The sequence below is a fragment of the Dipteris shenzhenensis genome, chromosome 10, assembly GCF_047967505.1.
Source record: "Dipteris shenzhenensis isolate YYH24624 ecotype China chromosome 10, Dip_SZ_1.0, whole genome shotgun sequence".
Taxonomy (NCBI): domain Eukaryota; kingdom Viridiplantae; phylum Streptophyta; class Polypodiopsida; order Gleicheniales; family Dipteridaceae; genus Dipteris; species Dipteris shenzhenensis.
In genome coordinates, this window is record NC_141605.1 from 24,202,463 (window position 1) to 24,215,569 (window position 13,107).

The window sequence follows — 13,107 nt, forward strand, 5'->3', positions numbered from 1 at the left end:
AACTGAGTCATACAGATAGTCCCAAATCAGATGAGGAAAGGGCCATAATGGCCAAGGTTCCTTATGCATCAGCAGTTGGGAGTCTTATGTATGCTATGATAGCTACTAGACCAGACATTGCATTTGCAGTGGGAGTTGTTAGCCGGTATATGGCTAATCCAGGAAAGAGGCATTAGGAGGCAATTAAGTGCATCATGAGGTACATGAAGGGTACCAAGGAGATGTGCATTTGCTTTGGTAAAGGAGACATGCGTGTACTTGGGTACACAGATTCAGACTATGCAGGGCATGTGGGTAGTAGGAGATCCACTTCTGGTTATGTGTTCACCTTTGCAGGTGGTGCAGTGTCGTGGATGTCTCGCGCACAAAAGTGCATTGCTTTGTCTACCACAGAGGCTGAGTATGTTGCAGCCACAGAGGGTTGCAAGGAGGCTATATGGCTTGATCGGCTAGTGGGAGATTTGGGGATTCATACAGGTGTACCGACATTGCATAGTGATTCCATGAGTGCTATTCAGCTAGCACAGAATCCGGTCTTTCATGCAAAGACCAAACACATTGAGGTCAGGTACCATTTCATCTGGGAGGTACTTGAGGACAAGCGTATAGAGCTTGTCAAGGTTCATATAGATGATAACCCTGCAGATATGCTGACGAAGAGTCTACCTAGTCAGCGGTTTGAGTATTGTCGTGTATTGATGGGTATTGGATAGTATGCTCACTAGTTGTTCTCCCTTAAAGGCACATTGTCCTTTAAGTGGGAGGTTGTGGGGTTAAAGTTCACTGTGCCTTAACCCCAGTTATGTACAATACTCAAACACATATATAAATGAATGAAAAAGAAGACCCTGCCATAGTTTTTAGCAGATAAGCCCGATTTTGGCTTGATTGTACATCCCAGCAAGGGACGACCATATTTGTTCAGTTTATCCCTTTCGACTTGGATACCGTGAGGCGCACCAAACTTGTCTGGCTCTCTGTCTCTCTCTCTCCTTCTTCTGTTCTTGCTTCTGTTGAGAGCACTCTCAGTGTCATGTCATAATGACGCTTGCAGTGTTGGTCCAATAAAGGAGGATATAGTGATGGGGATTGATAGAAATTTTAAAATAGGGCCCTCCCTTTTATGTTAACAAAAGAAGCCCATGAGCATGTCATCATGACCCACCCACTGATTTCACAATTTTGTCCACCAATGCACATTGGGGCACATCCCAAATGTGGTTTCACGATTGGCTACAACTGATCCGCATTGATTGATAATTATTTGACATTGCATGATCACCTATTATTGATGCTAGTATTTTGAATAATATACCTTCTTTAACCACTTCTTTGACAAGTTGCTATCCTTTGGATTTGCGTTTGGTTACACACACATTCATTTTCATCAAAGATAACTCTATAATTTTTCTTTGTCCAACTGACAAGAGACTATTTTTAAAATATAAAGTACATCATTTACCAATCCTTTGTGTCTTGTAAAAATTATCTAAATTTACTTTAAAGTTTTTTCTTGGATAAGAGTTCTATTACGTGTAAATATTCCTCTAGTGGTGTTGTGTTGACCAGATTAATCAAACAGATTCTTTTTGTAATCTATTTCATAACGCCCAAAGTTGTGACAATAATTTCATTGAATGCTTAACATATTTCTTAAAGAATTTCCTCTGCCTTGGGCATTTCCTCTATTGAATGATTTCCTCTTGTATGCTGATAATTGTTATGATTTCTATTTTGTTGTTGATGCTAATTATGTTGTTGATGTCAATGATAATATCCATATCCTTATATATTGATGTGCCTCTTCCTTTACCTCTATTGGAGACCACATGGATAAAATATTGTACACTTGCTTGTATTTTCCAGCTTGAATTGCTTGTGTCCTTAATTCTTCACCCAATACAATAGGTTGGAGTGCTTCCAACGTTGGCATTTACTTTTGAATTGCCATGATTTGAGCTCAATTCTCATATCCTTCATTGAGACTATTGAAGATGACTTGCACGATTTCTTGATATTTCATAGTCCCTCGAATGGCTACAAGTTGTGTATTGATGCCTATGAGTCATGGTATATAGGCATGTCCTAGTTCATTGCTATGTCAAAAGATTTGATTGATTTTCTTTCTCTATATCAAAATATTAAAAGGATTCTTTTGCCTCATATAAAGTTGCAAACATATAATCCCATGCCTTTTTTTATGTTTTTGAACATTGTATTCAACTATCCAAGCACATCTTGTACATTTGGCTTTGTCAAATGGTAATTATATTTGTCCTTCCTATCCTATTTAAATTGTGCAGGTGCAATAGATTGTGTCCATGGATTACTCTTGGATTACCAATAGCTAGTTTATTAATGTACCATCAACATATTCACATTTGTGGTGCAATATACCAATGTATATTTCCAAGTAACATAATTTCAATTGTCTAGATTCACTAAAATCTCAAAATTGATGTTTCTTATAGTTGACATGATTTGGGTGTCAAATGACCTATATACAAACCAAATAGGTCAAAAAGTGATATTTTTTATTAATGCTATCCAAAAAGATACAAAATTGATTATAATTATCTTGATAATGTCACTTTTGGCTTGGTAAACATACCTCAATTTGGATCAAAATTGATCAACATATGGTTAAAAATAGTGTCCAAAAATGATATCAAAGTACGCCATAATACTAATGCCCAAAGATGGTAAAAAGATCTTAAAAATGTGCCAAAAGGTACTACCCGTTTAAATGGGGTTTGAGTTGGATAGACATTGATAAAGACATCATGCATGAAAAATAGGAGTTTTGCATTGGGATTTTGTAAAGTTGATTCTCTTGACTAACGAGAGACTGAAACAATCTCCCACTTTCTTGCTCTTTCTCCCTCCTTTCCTCTTTTCTTCTCTTCTTCATCTTCTCTCCCCTACCCATGTTCTTTTCTCCTTCTCTCTTCCTCTCCTACATCTCTCCTTCTCTATTCTCTCTCTTTTCCTTTGTACTCTTGCTCTCGTCCAGAGGTTAGAGGATAGAGGTGAAGATTTTGGAAATATCTTCTTTGATGTAAGAAATTCGTAAATTTCAAGCTCAAAATTTAATTTTTGCAAGGAGAAGTTCTAAATAGATACCTTTTTTTGTCTTTGATGTGTATACATTGAGGCCAAACTCACATACACATACAACCATTGGTGGACATTGAGAGCCATGCTTGTGAGGGGCCATGGTGATGATGAGGATGTGTCAAAGGAGGATCCTTCGCACTACAAGGCATAGGTCCTTTTTCGATGAAAATACTGACCTTTTTTACACAAGTTTTTTTTGATGGACGCAAAGGTCATTATTTACATCGTGATAAGCGTCAAAAAAGAATGGTCACTATATAAGCATCGCTATATAGCAACACTAATAAACATCGCTATGTAGCAACACTGGTAAACATCACTATATAGTGACATTGGTAAATGTTGCTATATAGCAACAATTAATAGAAGCTTTAAAAAAACATTAATGGGACTTAACACGGCCATAACAAGCCCTGTTTTGCCCCACTAATGTTTTTTATTTAGTAATTACAAAAGAATGTTTTTTATTACAAAATTTTCCTTATGGAAAAGGTGATACAAAATTGCTCAAATGAACCGAGCGATAGAAGCATACATATGTCAAAGATATACAACATTGTTTGTTACAAAATTACCCTTTTGAAAAGGGTGATACAAAATTGCTCAAACGAGCCGATATACAAAAGCATATATATGGTGAAGTATATGCAAGCTGCTACTAATACTACTACTACTACTACTACTACTCATCCGAATCGTCATCATCGTTCTCGTCCTCATCCTCGTCTTGCTGTGGCCTGATCCTTGGCCCTTGTGAGCTATGTCAGATCCCTTGCCCTTGTGAGCTGTGCCTGATCCCTGGCCCTCGTTGAAGCCGTGTAAGCCTAATCCCTCATCATCACTGCTCACGTTCATTGATGGGACATTCCAGCTTTGATTCTAAGGGTGAAACCATATTAATTGGAAACTAGATTGAAACTTAAAGAATAAAACAGTTTAAAAAGTGAGATTACAAGTAGGAGTAGACTTATACCATGCGAGTAGCCACCTCAACCCAATCGACTCTCGCTCCCAGTGCCTCTTGATGAATAAACCACGGCTTTGTTCCTATGCAAAATGCGTGTCTCATATCTGTGTCTATAGGAAGGTGACCCATCCCAGCTTGCTGTGGGCCCAATTTATGAGAGTTAGATAAAGTGCATGCAATATGTAGTAAAACAAATAGAAGAATGCATTAAATGAGAAGAAGTAGACTTACCATGTTTGCCTCGAATGCCAACCGACTGCCTCCACCAAAGTGTGAAGTACCTACGGAGTCTAGTCGTCTCCTCGCAGCCCTCCTCCGACCCTCGAACATTTCGAGATGGTCCCTGTTCTGCTTCTTGAAAAACTTCCAATTAGCTTTGTGGGCCCAACTGGGTTTAGCCTTCCCCTTTGCGATGGAAGTATGCAAGGTTAACCTAAGATGCTTCAAGACCAAACCCATGTGCTCTCACATGTAATTCTCATTGAACTCCCAATTTGGGGGGTTAGGGTATTTTCTTTTTAATTCATCAATGACTGCCTGCTTCTTTTGGTCATCTTGATACCGCTAGTCAGTAGATATGCTGCTCCTGAAGTGGTGGCTCATCAACCGCCTCATGGTGGCCATCACACATTCCAACACCCTTTTTATCTTCTATTATCTCTCCAGCAGCCCTGATTTGATAGGACAGGTCCTCGACCAGGTAAGGAGGACTCATGGTAGTGGCAGAGTCAGAGTGAGTGGTGTTTGTGCGAGCACTTTTGGAGCGAGGAGTAGTAGTGGGAGTAGGAGAGGGCAAGGGACCTGACTGGTACTAGGTCAAGGAACCAAGTGGAGACCTATAGGGATGTGAGTGTGCTGACTCATCTATATCTCCTGAGTCAGCACAACATAAGCGACCCCTCCTACGCTTCCTTCCCTTATGATGGGCATGCCCAGGTGACGACCCCTCAGTCAAACGGGCTAGAGGGGATGATTGGATAGTAGGTCTAGCCGTCGATGTAGGAGAGAGATTTACTGAGGTCTTGTGGGATAGCAGAGAGAAGAATCTCACTGCCTCCGCATCGGTCATATGTGTGACAAACTTGTTGGGACTCCTGACAAAGCCATGGGCTACTAGTAAAGGAGTTCCCCGAGGGGTAGTCACAGTGGTAGGTCTAAGAGGAGTCAAGCTAGGGGTAGTCATAGGGGTAGGCCCTTGAGGTGTCACCTGAGTGGAATCAAAGTTCTCTAGAGAATAGAGATCATGATGTCTCCTCCTACGAGGCTTTTCGTACTCCTCGGACGTGCGACATGATCCCATGTCTAATTTGGGGGGATTAGACAAACATAGACACAAACATGAAAACAAAAAATAAAAACCAAGGGCAGTAAGAAGCGAAAAGCATATGAGGGAAAGCATATGCAAAAGAGAAGGAGAAACATAAGAGAAGCAAAAGAGAAGAGAAGCATAAGAGAAGGAGAGGGGAAAAGAAGAGAAAGAAAAGGGGAAAAGAGATTGAAAGAGGGGAAAAGAACCAAATATGCATAAGAGAAAAAAGAGAGAAAGCATATGCATAAGAGAAAAAGAGAGAAAGCAAATGCTTATGCTTATGCATAAGCATATGAGCATATGCTCATCCATAAGCATAAGCATAGGCATAGGCATAGGCATATGCTTATGAAAAGAAGAGAAAAAGAGAGGGAAAAAGAAGAGAAGGAAAGGAGAAGGAGAAGGAGAAGGAGAAGGAGAAAGAGAAGGAGACATACACTCACGCATAAGCATAAGGATAAGAGAAGAAAAAACATATGCATAAGAGAAAAAGAGAGAAAGCATATGTTTGAAAGAGGGGATTTCAAAGAGATTGAAAGAGGGGAAAAAAAAGAAGGGAAAAGAAGAGAAGGAAGAGGGGAAAAGAGATTGAAAGAGGGGACCCAGAAGAGGGGAAAATAGCATAAGCATAAGCATAAGAGAAGGAAGAGGGGTAAAAAGAGATTGAAAGAGGGGAAAAAGAGATTGAAAGAGGGGAAAAAAGAAAAGGGGAAAAAAGAAAAGGGGAAAAGAGATTGAAAGAGGGAAAAAAGAAGAGGAAAAAAGAAGAGAAGGAAGAGGGGAAAAAGAAGAGAGGAAAAGAGCATAAGCATAAGAGAAGGAAGAGGGAAAAAGAGCATAAGCATAAGAGAAAAAGAAAGAAAGCATATGCTTATGCTTATGCATGAGCATATGAGCATAAGAGAAAAAGAGAAAAAGCATAAGCTAAAGACTTATGCATGAGCATATCCTCATGTATAAGCATAAGCATAGGCAAATACATATGCTTATGAAAAGAGGAGAAAAAGAGAGGCAAAAAGAGAGTGAAAATAAGAGAAGGAAGAGGGGAAAAGAGATTGAAAGAAGAGAAAAATAAGAGGGGAAAAGAGCATAAGCATAAGAGAAAAAAAAACATATGCATAAGAGAAAAAGAGAGAAATAAATTATGCTTATGCTTATGCATGAGCATATGAGGGAAAGAGGGGGAGAAAGAGAGACAAAAAGAGGAAAAGAGGGGAAGAAGAGGGAATAAGAGAAGAGAGGGGAAGAGAGGGTTCCTACGTCCATCACTGCAGCTAGCACATAAGGCGCTAGTTGTAGGCCAATGCAAATAACAAAAATAACAAAAGGACAAAAGAGGAAGCACTTGCGCTTACCTAGAAAAGTCTCGCTCGATGTTTCATGGACTGGACCTACAAAAGAGAGGAAACATACCATTTTTCAAATAACTAGTCAGAGGAAGGAGGAGTTTAGAGAAGCAACTTCTCAAAGGGATTGGATTGAGGAGACAAGCATAAGCCTACAAACAAGGAGAAAGAGGAGGAAGAGAAATACCAAAAAGAGAAGAGGTGAGTCTTCTTTCTTTAACAAAATCTCATTTTTTGTCAACCTCTGAAAATCAAGCATGAAAATTAGCACATAGCCTTAGCAATATAAGGAGAAACATGCTAAATCTTCTTCTCTTCTTTTCTGCAGTTCATTATGTGGCTAGGAAGCTCTTCAGCCTCCCTTGATCTCTTTTCTCCTCTCTTTTTCTCTCTTATCTCCTCTCTTTTTCTCTCTTTTTTCTCCTCTCTTTTCCTCTATTTTCCTCTCTTTTCTCCTCTCTTTCCTTCTCTTTTTTTCTCTTTTATCCCCACTTTTTCTCTTTTCACTCTCTCTTTTTCTCTCGTATCTCCTCTCTTTTTCTGTCTTTTTTCTCCTCTCTTTTCTCCCTTTTGTCCTCTCTTTTTCTCTCTTTTTCATCCTCTCTTTTCCTCTCTTTTCTTCTCTCTTTCCTTCTCTCTTTTTCCCCACATGAAGCTTCAATAGCCTATCATTGAGCGAACAGATACATACTTCTGTCACTCTAATTCAAAGAATGCAGGATTCTGTAACTGTTTGCTCAATGTCAGGCTAAAAGATTCTAAGCTTGCTCAATGTCTTACAGGTATTCTAAGATGTAGGATTAGTGACATGACTTCTTTGTTGCTTTGAAAGAGGGGAAAAGAGAAAGAAAAGGGAAAAGAGAGGTGAGAATCATCATGTATGTTTGAATATCATCATTATTTGAAGTGTACGTATGTTTGAATTGTGATAGGTTGCTCCAGAAGATGTTGCCTGCACCAAATACCATGCCCGCATTAAGAGATGAAGCGAAGAAGATGCTAAAAATGGGGGGTATGGATTATGATACCATCCATGATTGCCGTAATGATTGTATTCTCTTTCGTCTCATGAGCATGGAGATTTGGCTAGTTGTTCGAAGTATGGGGAACAACGATATAGAGATGACTTGCAGGGTGAGCAGATACTGATAAAGGTCTTGAGAAACTTTCCCATCATTGCAAGAATATAGCACATGTTTCGATGCATATCCATAGTGAAGTTGATGACTTGGCATGCATCTCATCGGTCCACTGATGACACATTGAGGATTCCCGCAGATTGTGCAGCTTGGAAGCACATAGACAGTCAATGGCCGCACTTTGCAAGGGAGCCATGCAACTTACATCTTGGGCTCGCCATGGATGGCATGAATCCTTTCGAGTGATGCTCGACATCTTGGTCGACATGGCCCATAGTCTTGGTGAATTACAATATCCCACCATGGCTAACAATAAAGAAGGGAGACCTCGTGCTTGCACTACTTGTGCCAAGGAAGTACAAGGCCAAAAATATGGACATGTACATGGCACCTTTGATAGAGGAGTTATAGATCTTATGGAGAGGAGACATACCAATGATATTTTGGTCAGGGGTATCTTGATGTGGACCATGCATGACTACCCAGGATATGGAGAGTGTGATGGTACGTGGTTGTGTCTTTACATATATAATATAGGATTATGTTTTATGACTCCCTTTCACATGCATGTCTTATACTAACACATTCATACACACGTGCTGGACTTGTTACAAGTGGGTACCATGCTTGTCCTATTTGTGGACCGGGTTTGAAATCACTTGCATGATACTCCAAACATATGAGGCAAAATGTTTATGAAGGTCATGCTCAATACCTTCCGCTGGACCATCTTGCGCGTGGAGGTCAGCTTGATCCACCACCACCATATTTGAAGGCAAGTGACTGGATTCAGGCTTGGAGTGCGAATGGAGAGGAACCTCCTCGTGGTATGAAGAGGCTATCAATCTTTCACGTGCTTCCTTATTGGGGTCAGTTACAAATCAATCATCTCTTAGATCCCATGCATATCTTCAAGAATGTGGGGGCTACTATTTGGGCACACTTGGCTGGTTCTAAAGACTCGAGAGGAGTGCGAGAAGACTTGCGTGCTATGAATAAGATGTCTCGTTTGTGGCCCCAAGTGCGTGCTTTGGGAAAAGTTATCCTCCCAAAAGCAACATTGATCCTCTCCACAAGAGAGAAGGCAGCGGTCAAGGCGGACCTTGCCTCTTTTCAAACACCTATAGGGTACATGTGTTGCTTGAAAGGAGCATTTTCAAAGGACAATAAGCTTAGTGGGCTCAAGTCCCATGATTGGCACAAGGTCTTATAGGTATTCTAAGCTGTAGGATTAGTGTATCGATAATCATGATGCGTTAGTGTAATTATGATTATTGACATGACTTCTTTGTTGCTTTGATAGTTCATCCTCCCAATTACAATAAAAGGGTGCTTACAAGAGGATGTTAGAAATGCTATATTCAAGATCAGTGGTATTGTGAGGTATGCTTACTATCAAATCGCATTGATTGCATTTTCTTCAATTTAATCAGAATAATTTGTAGATAGAAATGCTATATTCAAGATCAGTGGTATTGTGAGGTATGCTTACTATCAAATCGCATTGATTGCATTTTCTTCAATTTAATCAGAATAATTTGTAGACTGATTATGAATATATCTTACATGGGCATGTGAAATAGGTGGATAAAAAGAGATCTCCATATCGAGCATCAAGAAGGCTAGGGTGGAATCCATTGAAGCTGTATGCTTGCTTGAGAAGCACTTTCCCTCGAGCATTATGACAACTCAAGTGCACTTGCTTGTGTACATAGTTGATGAGGTGGCCATCGTAGGTACCGTTCATAGTCGGTGGATGTTTTTTTTCAAGTGGTCTATGAAAAATTTGAAGGGATTTGTAAGACAAAGAGCAAGACTAGAAGCAAGCATGGCAGAGGGATGGCTTGTGCAAGAGTCATTAGTATATATCACAGAGTTTCTTGCATCCATGGATCCCGATATGCCACAAGCTTGGCATAATAAGGATGATGATTGCATGTTGGCGAGGTTCCCCAAGGAAAAGGGATTAAAAGAAAGATGAGCGAAGAGAAATGGAGAAATTCAATAAGTTTTGTCAATAGCAAGGAGATGCAAAAGTGGATTGAGAGATATGAAGCGGCCAAAGGAGAAAGAATAAATGCAAGGACGAGATTCAGAGTAATGTACAAGCTATCACAACCATATCCATCGGATCTCACCCTTCTCCCCACTCACATGTCACTTGATTGGCTACAACTGGCTCTACGTAAAGTCGAACGTGATGGAGAGACAATAAATGAGTGCGAGTGAGAGTTATCATCTGGATGTATGATGCATGTAAGTTTCTTACCTCTTAACGTAATTAAGTGGTTATTTGTGGCAATATACACTATAAAATAGATGCATCTTCATTATTTTAATGATGCTCTTTTGCAGTACAAAAAGTACAATGCATTATGGTCTTATCGATGACATTTTCGCGTGGAACGCATCGATTCAAATAGAGTCACATATGATTGTGGAGTCATGGTTAACTTCACACAAGATAGTTAAGTCTCTCCTTATAATTGGATTATTGTGGAAACATACGCGAAATCTATGAAATTGATTTCAGACGATTTAGTATTTTCATTTTTGATGTGAAATGGTTTAGAACTATTTACAACGGTCCCCATGCGACAATGAGAAAAGACAGTAGCGGTTTCTTTGCAATAGACTCCACCAAACTTTGGAGTGATGAAAGTGATACTTTTGTTCTTCCTGAGTATTGTGAGTAGGTGCATACTAATGATTTAATTAATCGAAGATTTCATTTTTAAAGATCCATTGATATATGTACTTAAGCATAATTTCAAATATATAATTGATGGCATTTAGCACCCATCTTCAATATAGGTTGTTTTTCATCCGGATCATTCTGATCCAAGATGGGGGTACATGATCCAAGTTGCACCACGAAGTAAGCAAAATTTTTGAACATAGAGATGTGGATATGAAGATGCCACTAGCAATGCCAGATCCAATTGATCCAAATGGATCTAGTGAAGAAGATGAAGATCACAATATGAGCCAAGAGGAAGATGCGCATGATGACATTATACGAGAGGAAGATGGAGATCACAATCTTGAGGAAGAAGATGACGATCATCAAAAATCACCACACTTTATTGAAGAAGTTGATCAAGTACTCTCAGGTGAATGTATGATGCTAGAGTACGATGATGATATAGGAGATCAACTCGATATAGAGTTAGAGATAGACTTGTTTGGCGTGTTAGACTCGGCTTAAGATGATGAAGCCATTGATGTAAATACTCTTTATTGAACTTTTTCATCTCAAACTTGGACATGAATATATGAGCTTCAAAGGCTTGATGTACATGCTCTTGTACTTTTATTCTCTCAAAGGATCAAACATGTATGAAAAGGAAAAAAAATTTGTCATTGGGAAAAACTATCTTTTAAGGTTGGTATGGGAAAAAACACTCTCTGTAAAACGTCACTATAGGAAACTGTCTCAGTGTCACTATATAGCGACCATTCACAAGTCTAATAAGTGTCGCTATATAGCGACCATTTACAAGTCTAATAAGTGTCACTATATAGCGACGTTTGCCTAAAGTCGCTATATAGTGACACTTAACAAATCTCGCTTTGGTGACTGACGATTAGCATCCCCCACATGCTAAATGTCGGTGCTTAAGTGTCAGAATAGGGCCCATGTGTAGTAGTGTCTCTTATGTTCAACCAAACAGCAAGGGCAATGACTCTGATGCAAGAACTCATGGGAAGGAGAGACAAAAGTGGCACCAATGATGAGTAGCGAGGATGATATGCTACTTTTTAAGATCCTTTTTGGGTGATCGTCTTGATAGCATATAGATATTGTAGTAAGCTAGATTTTTCTTGAGTGTCATTTTGTCATCATTTTGGAATGATAACATATCTAAATCCTTTTAAGAAATTAGATTCCTAAATACAAATAGTATATCTGAATATCAAGTTTACCTAAGCAAATGGAATATACGCAAATATAAAATCATCTTTATGCACCACATAGTTGCAATGAACTGCGTGTGTGTGTGTGTGTGTGTGTGTGTGTGCATGCACATGCACATACATGTGTGGACATGTGCATGCATGTGCGCATGTGTGTGTGTAGGGAGTGCACACACATGTGAGTGTACATTATGCAGGTAGGTGTGCTTGTGTAGGCATGCGGATGCCTATGGTGTGTGTGCGAGGGTGTGCACACGTGCGAGTGTGTGTTACACATGTATGTGTGCTTGTGCATGCATGTGCATGCCCATGGTGTGTGTGCATGTGTGTGTGTGTACGCACGCATGCATGAGTGTGTGTGTGTGTGCACGCATGCACATGTGCATGTGCGTGTGTGCATGTGCATGCATGCTTGCGTGTCCACATTCATGTGTGTGTGGTGTGGGACATGTGCACATGCACACACACATGTGTGTGCATGTGTGTGATGGAAACATGAGGAAATTCAGCAAGCTTCAAATATGCCATAAAGAAATTCAAGCTAATTATAAAATGCATATTAATTGTACATTGATGAAGACTAATGTTGGTGAACTTATAACACATATAACTTAAACCATAGCTATATTGTATGTTGCATAGTATCAAGTATATGCTTGCGTTTTTTAATGCTGTGGTTCAAATATATAAAAATTTAACACGTAATCCCATATTAAGCTATGCATTTGGAATTAAGTTCTTTAAGCACATGCAATATGTATGACATGGATTATGATGATAGGTCCATAATATCTATGACATGGATTACGATGGCTGCAAATAAGTTGGAGTAGGACATTTGAGGAGTAGATAAAGAGTACATGCATGCTTAATTGAATTCCATTTCTTTGATGTAATGAATTCTACATCAATATTTAGCTAGTGATTGGAATAATATTGTTGAGAATCCATGAAGGCTTACTTGAATGTCGATTCCTTGATGTAATGAGTTTTACACTAGTATTTGGCTGCTCATTCTTGTTATCCTAAACCAAAAAATTGTTAAAGGACAAGTAGGGAGTTTCCATTAAAACATTGTAATTAGAGTTGTTAGTGGACTAGAATGTTGACTTTGAGCTTAAAACAAAGTAAGGTAAAAATAGAAGTGTTTCTAACATATAATTTTAAAGGGATACATATATGGAAAGAGGTAAAAAAGGTGCTAGAACTTGTGTTTTAAGTCTAGATGATAAGCATCACTAGACTTAAAACATAATACTTTTTCTTCCATTGGCAAATGTGCCATAACTTATGTTTTAAGTCTAGTGATGC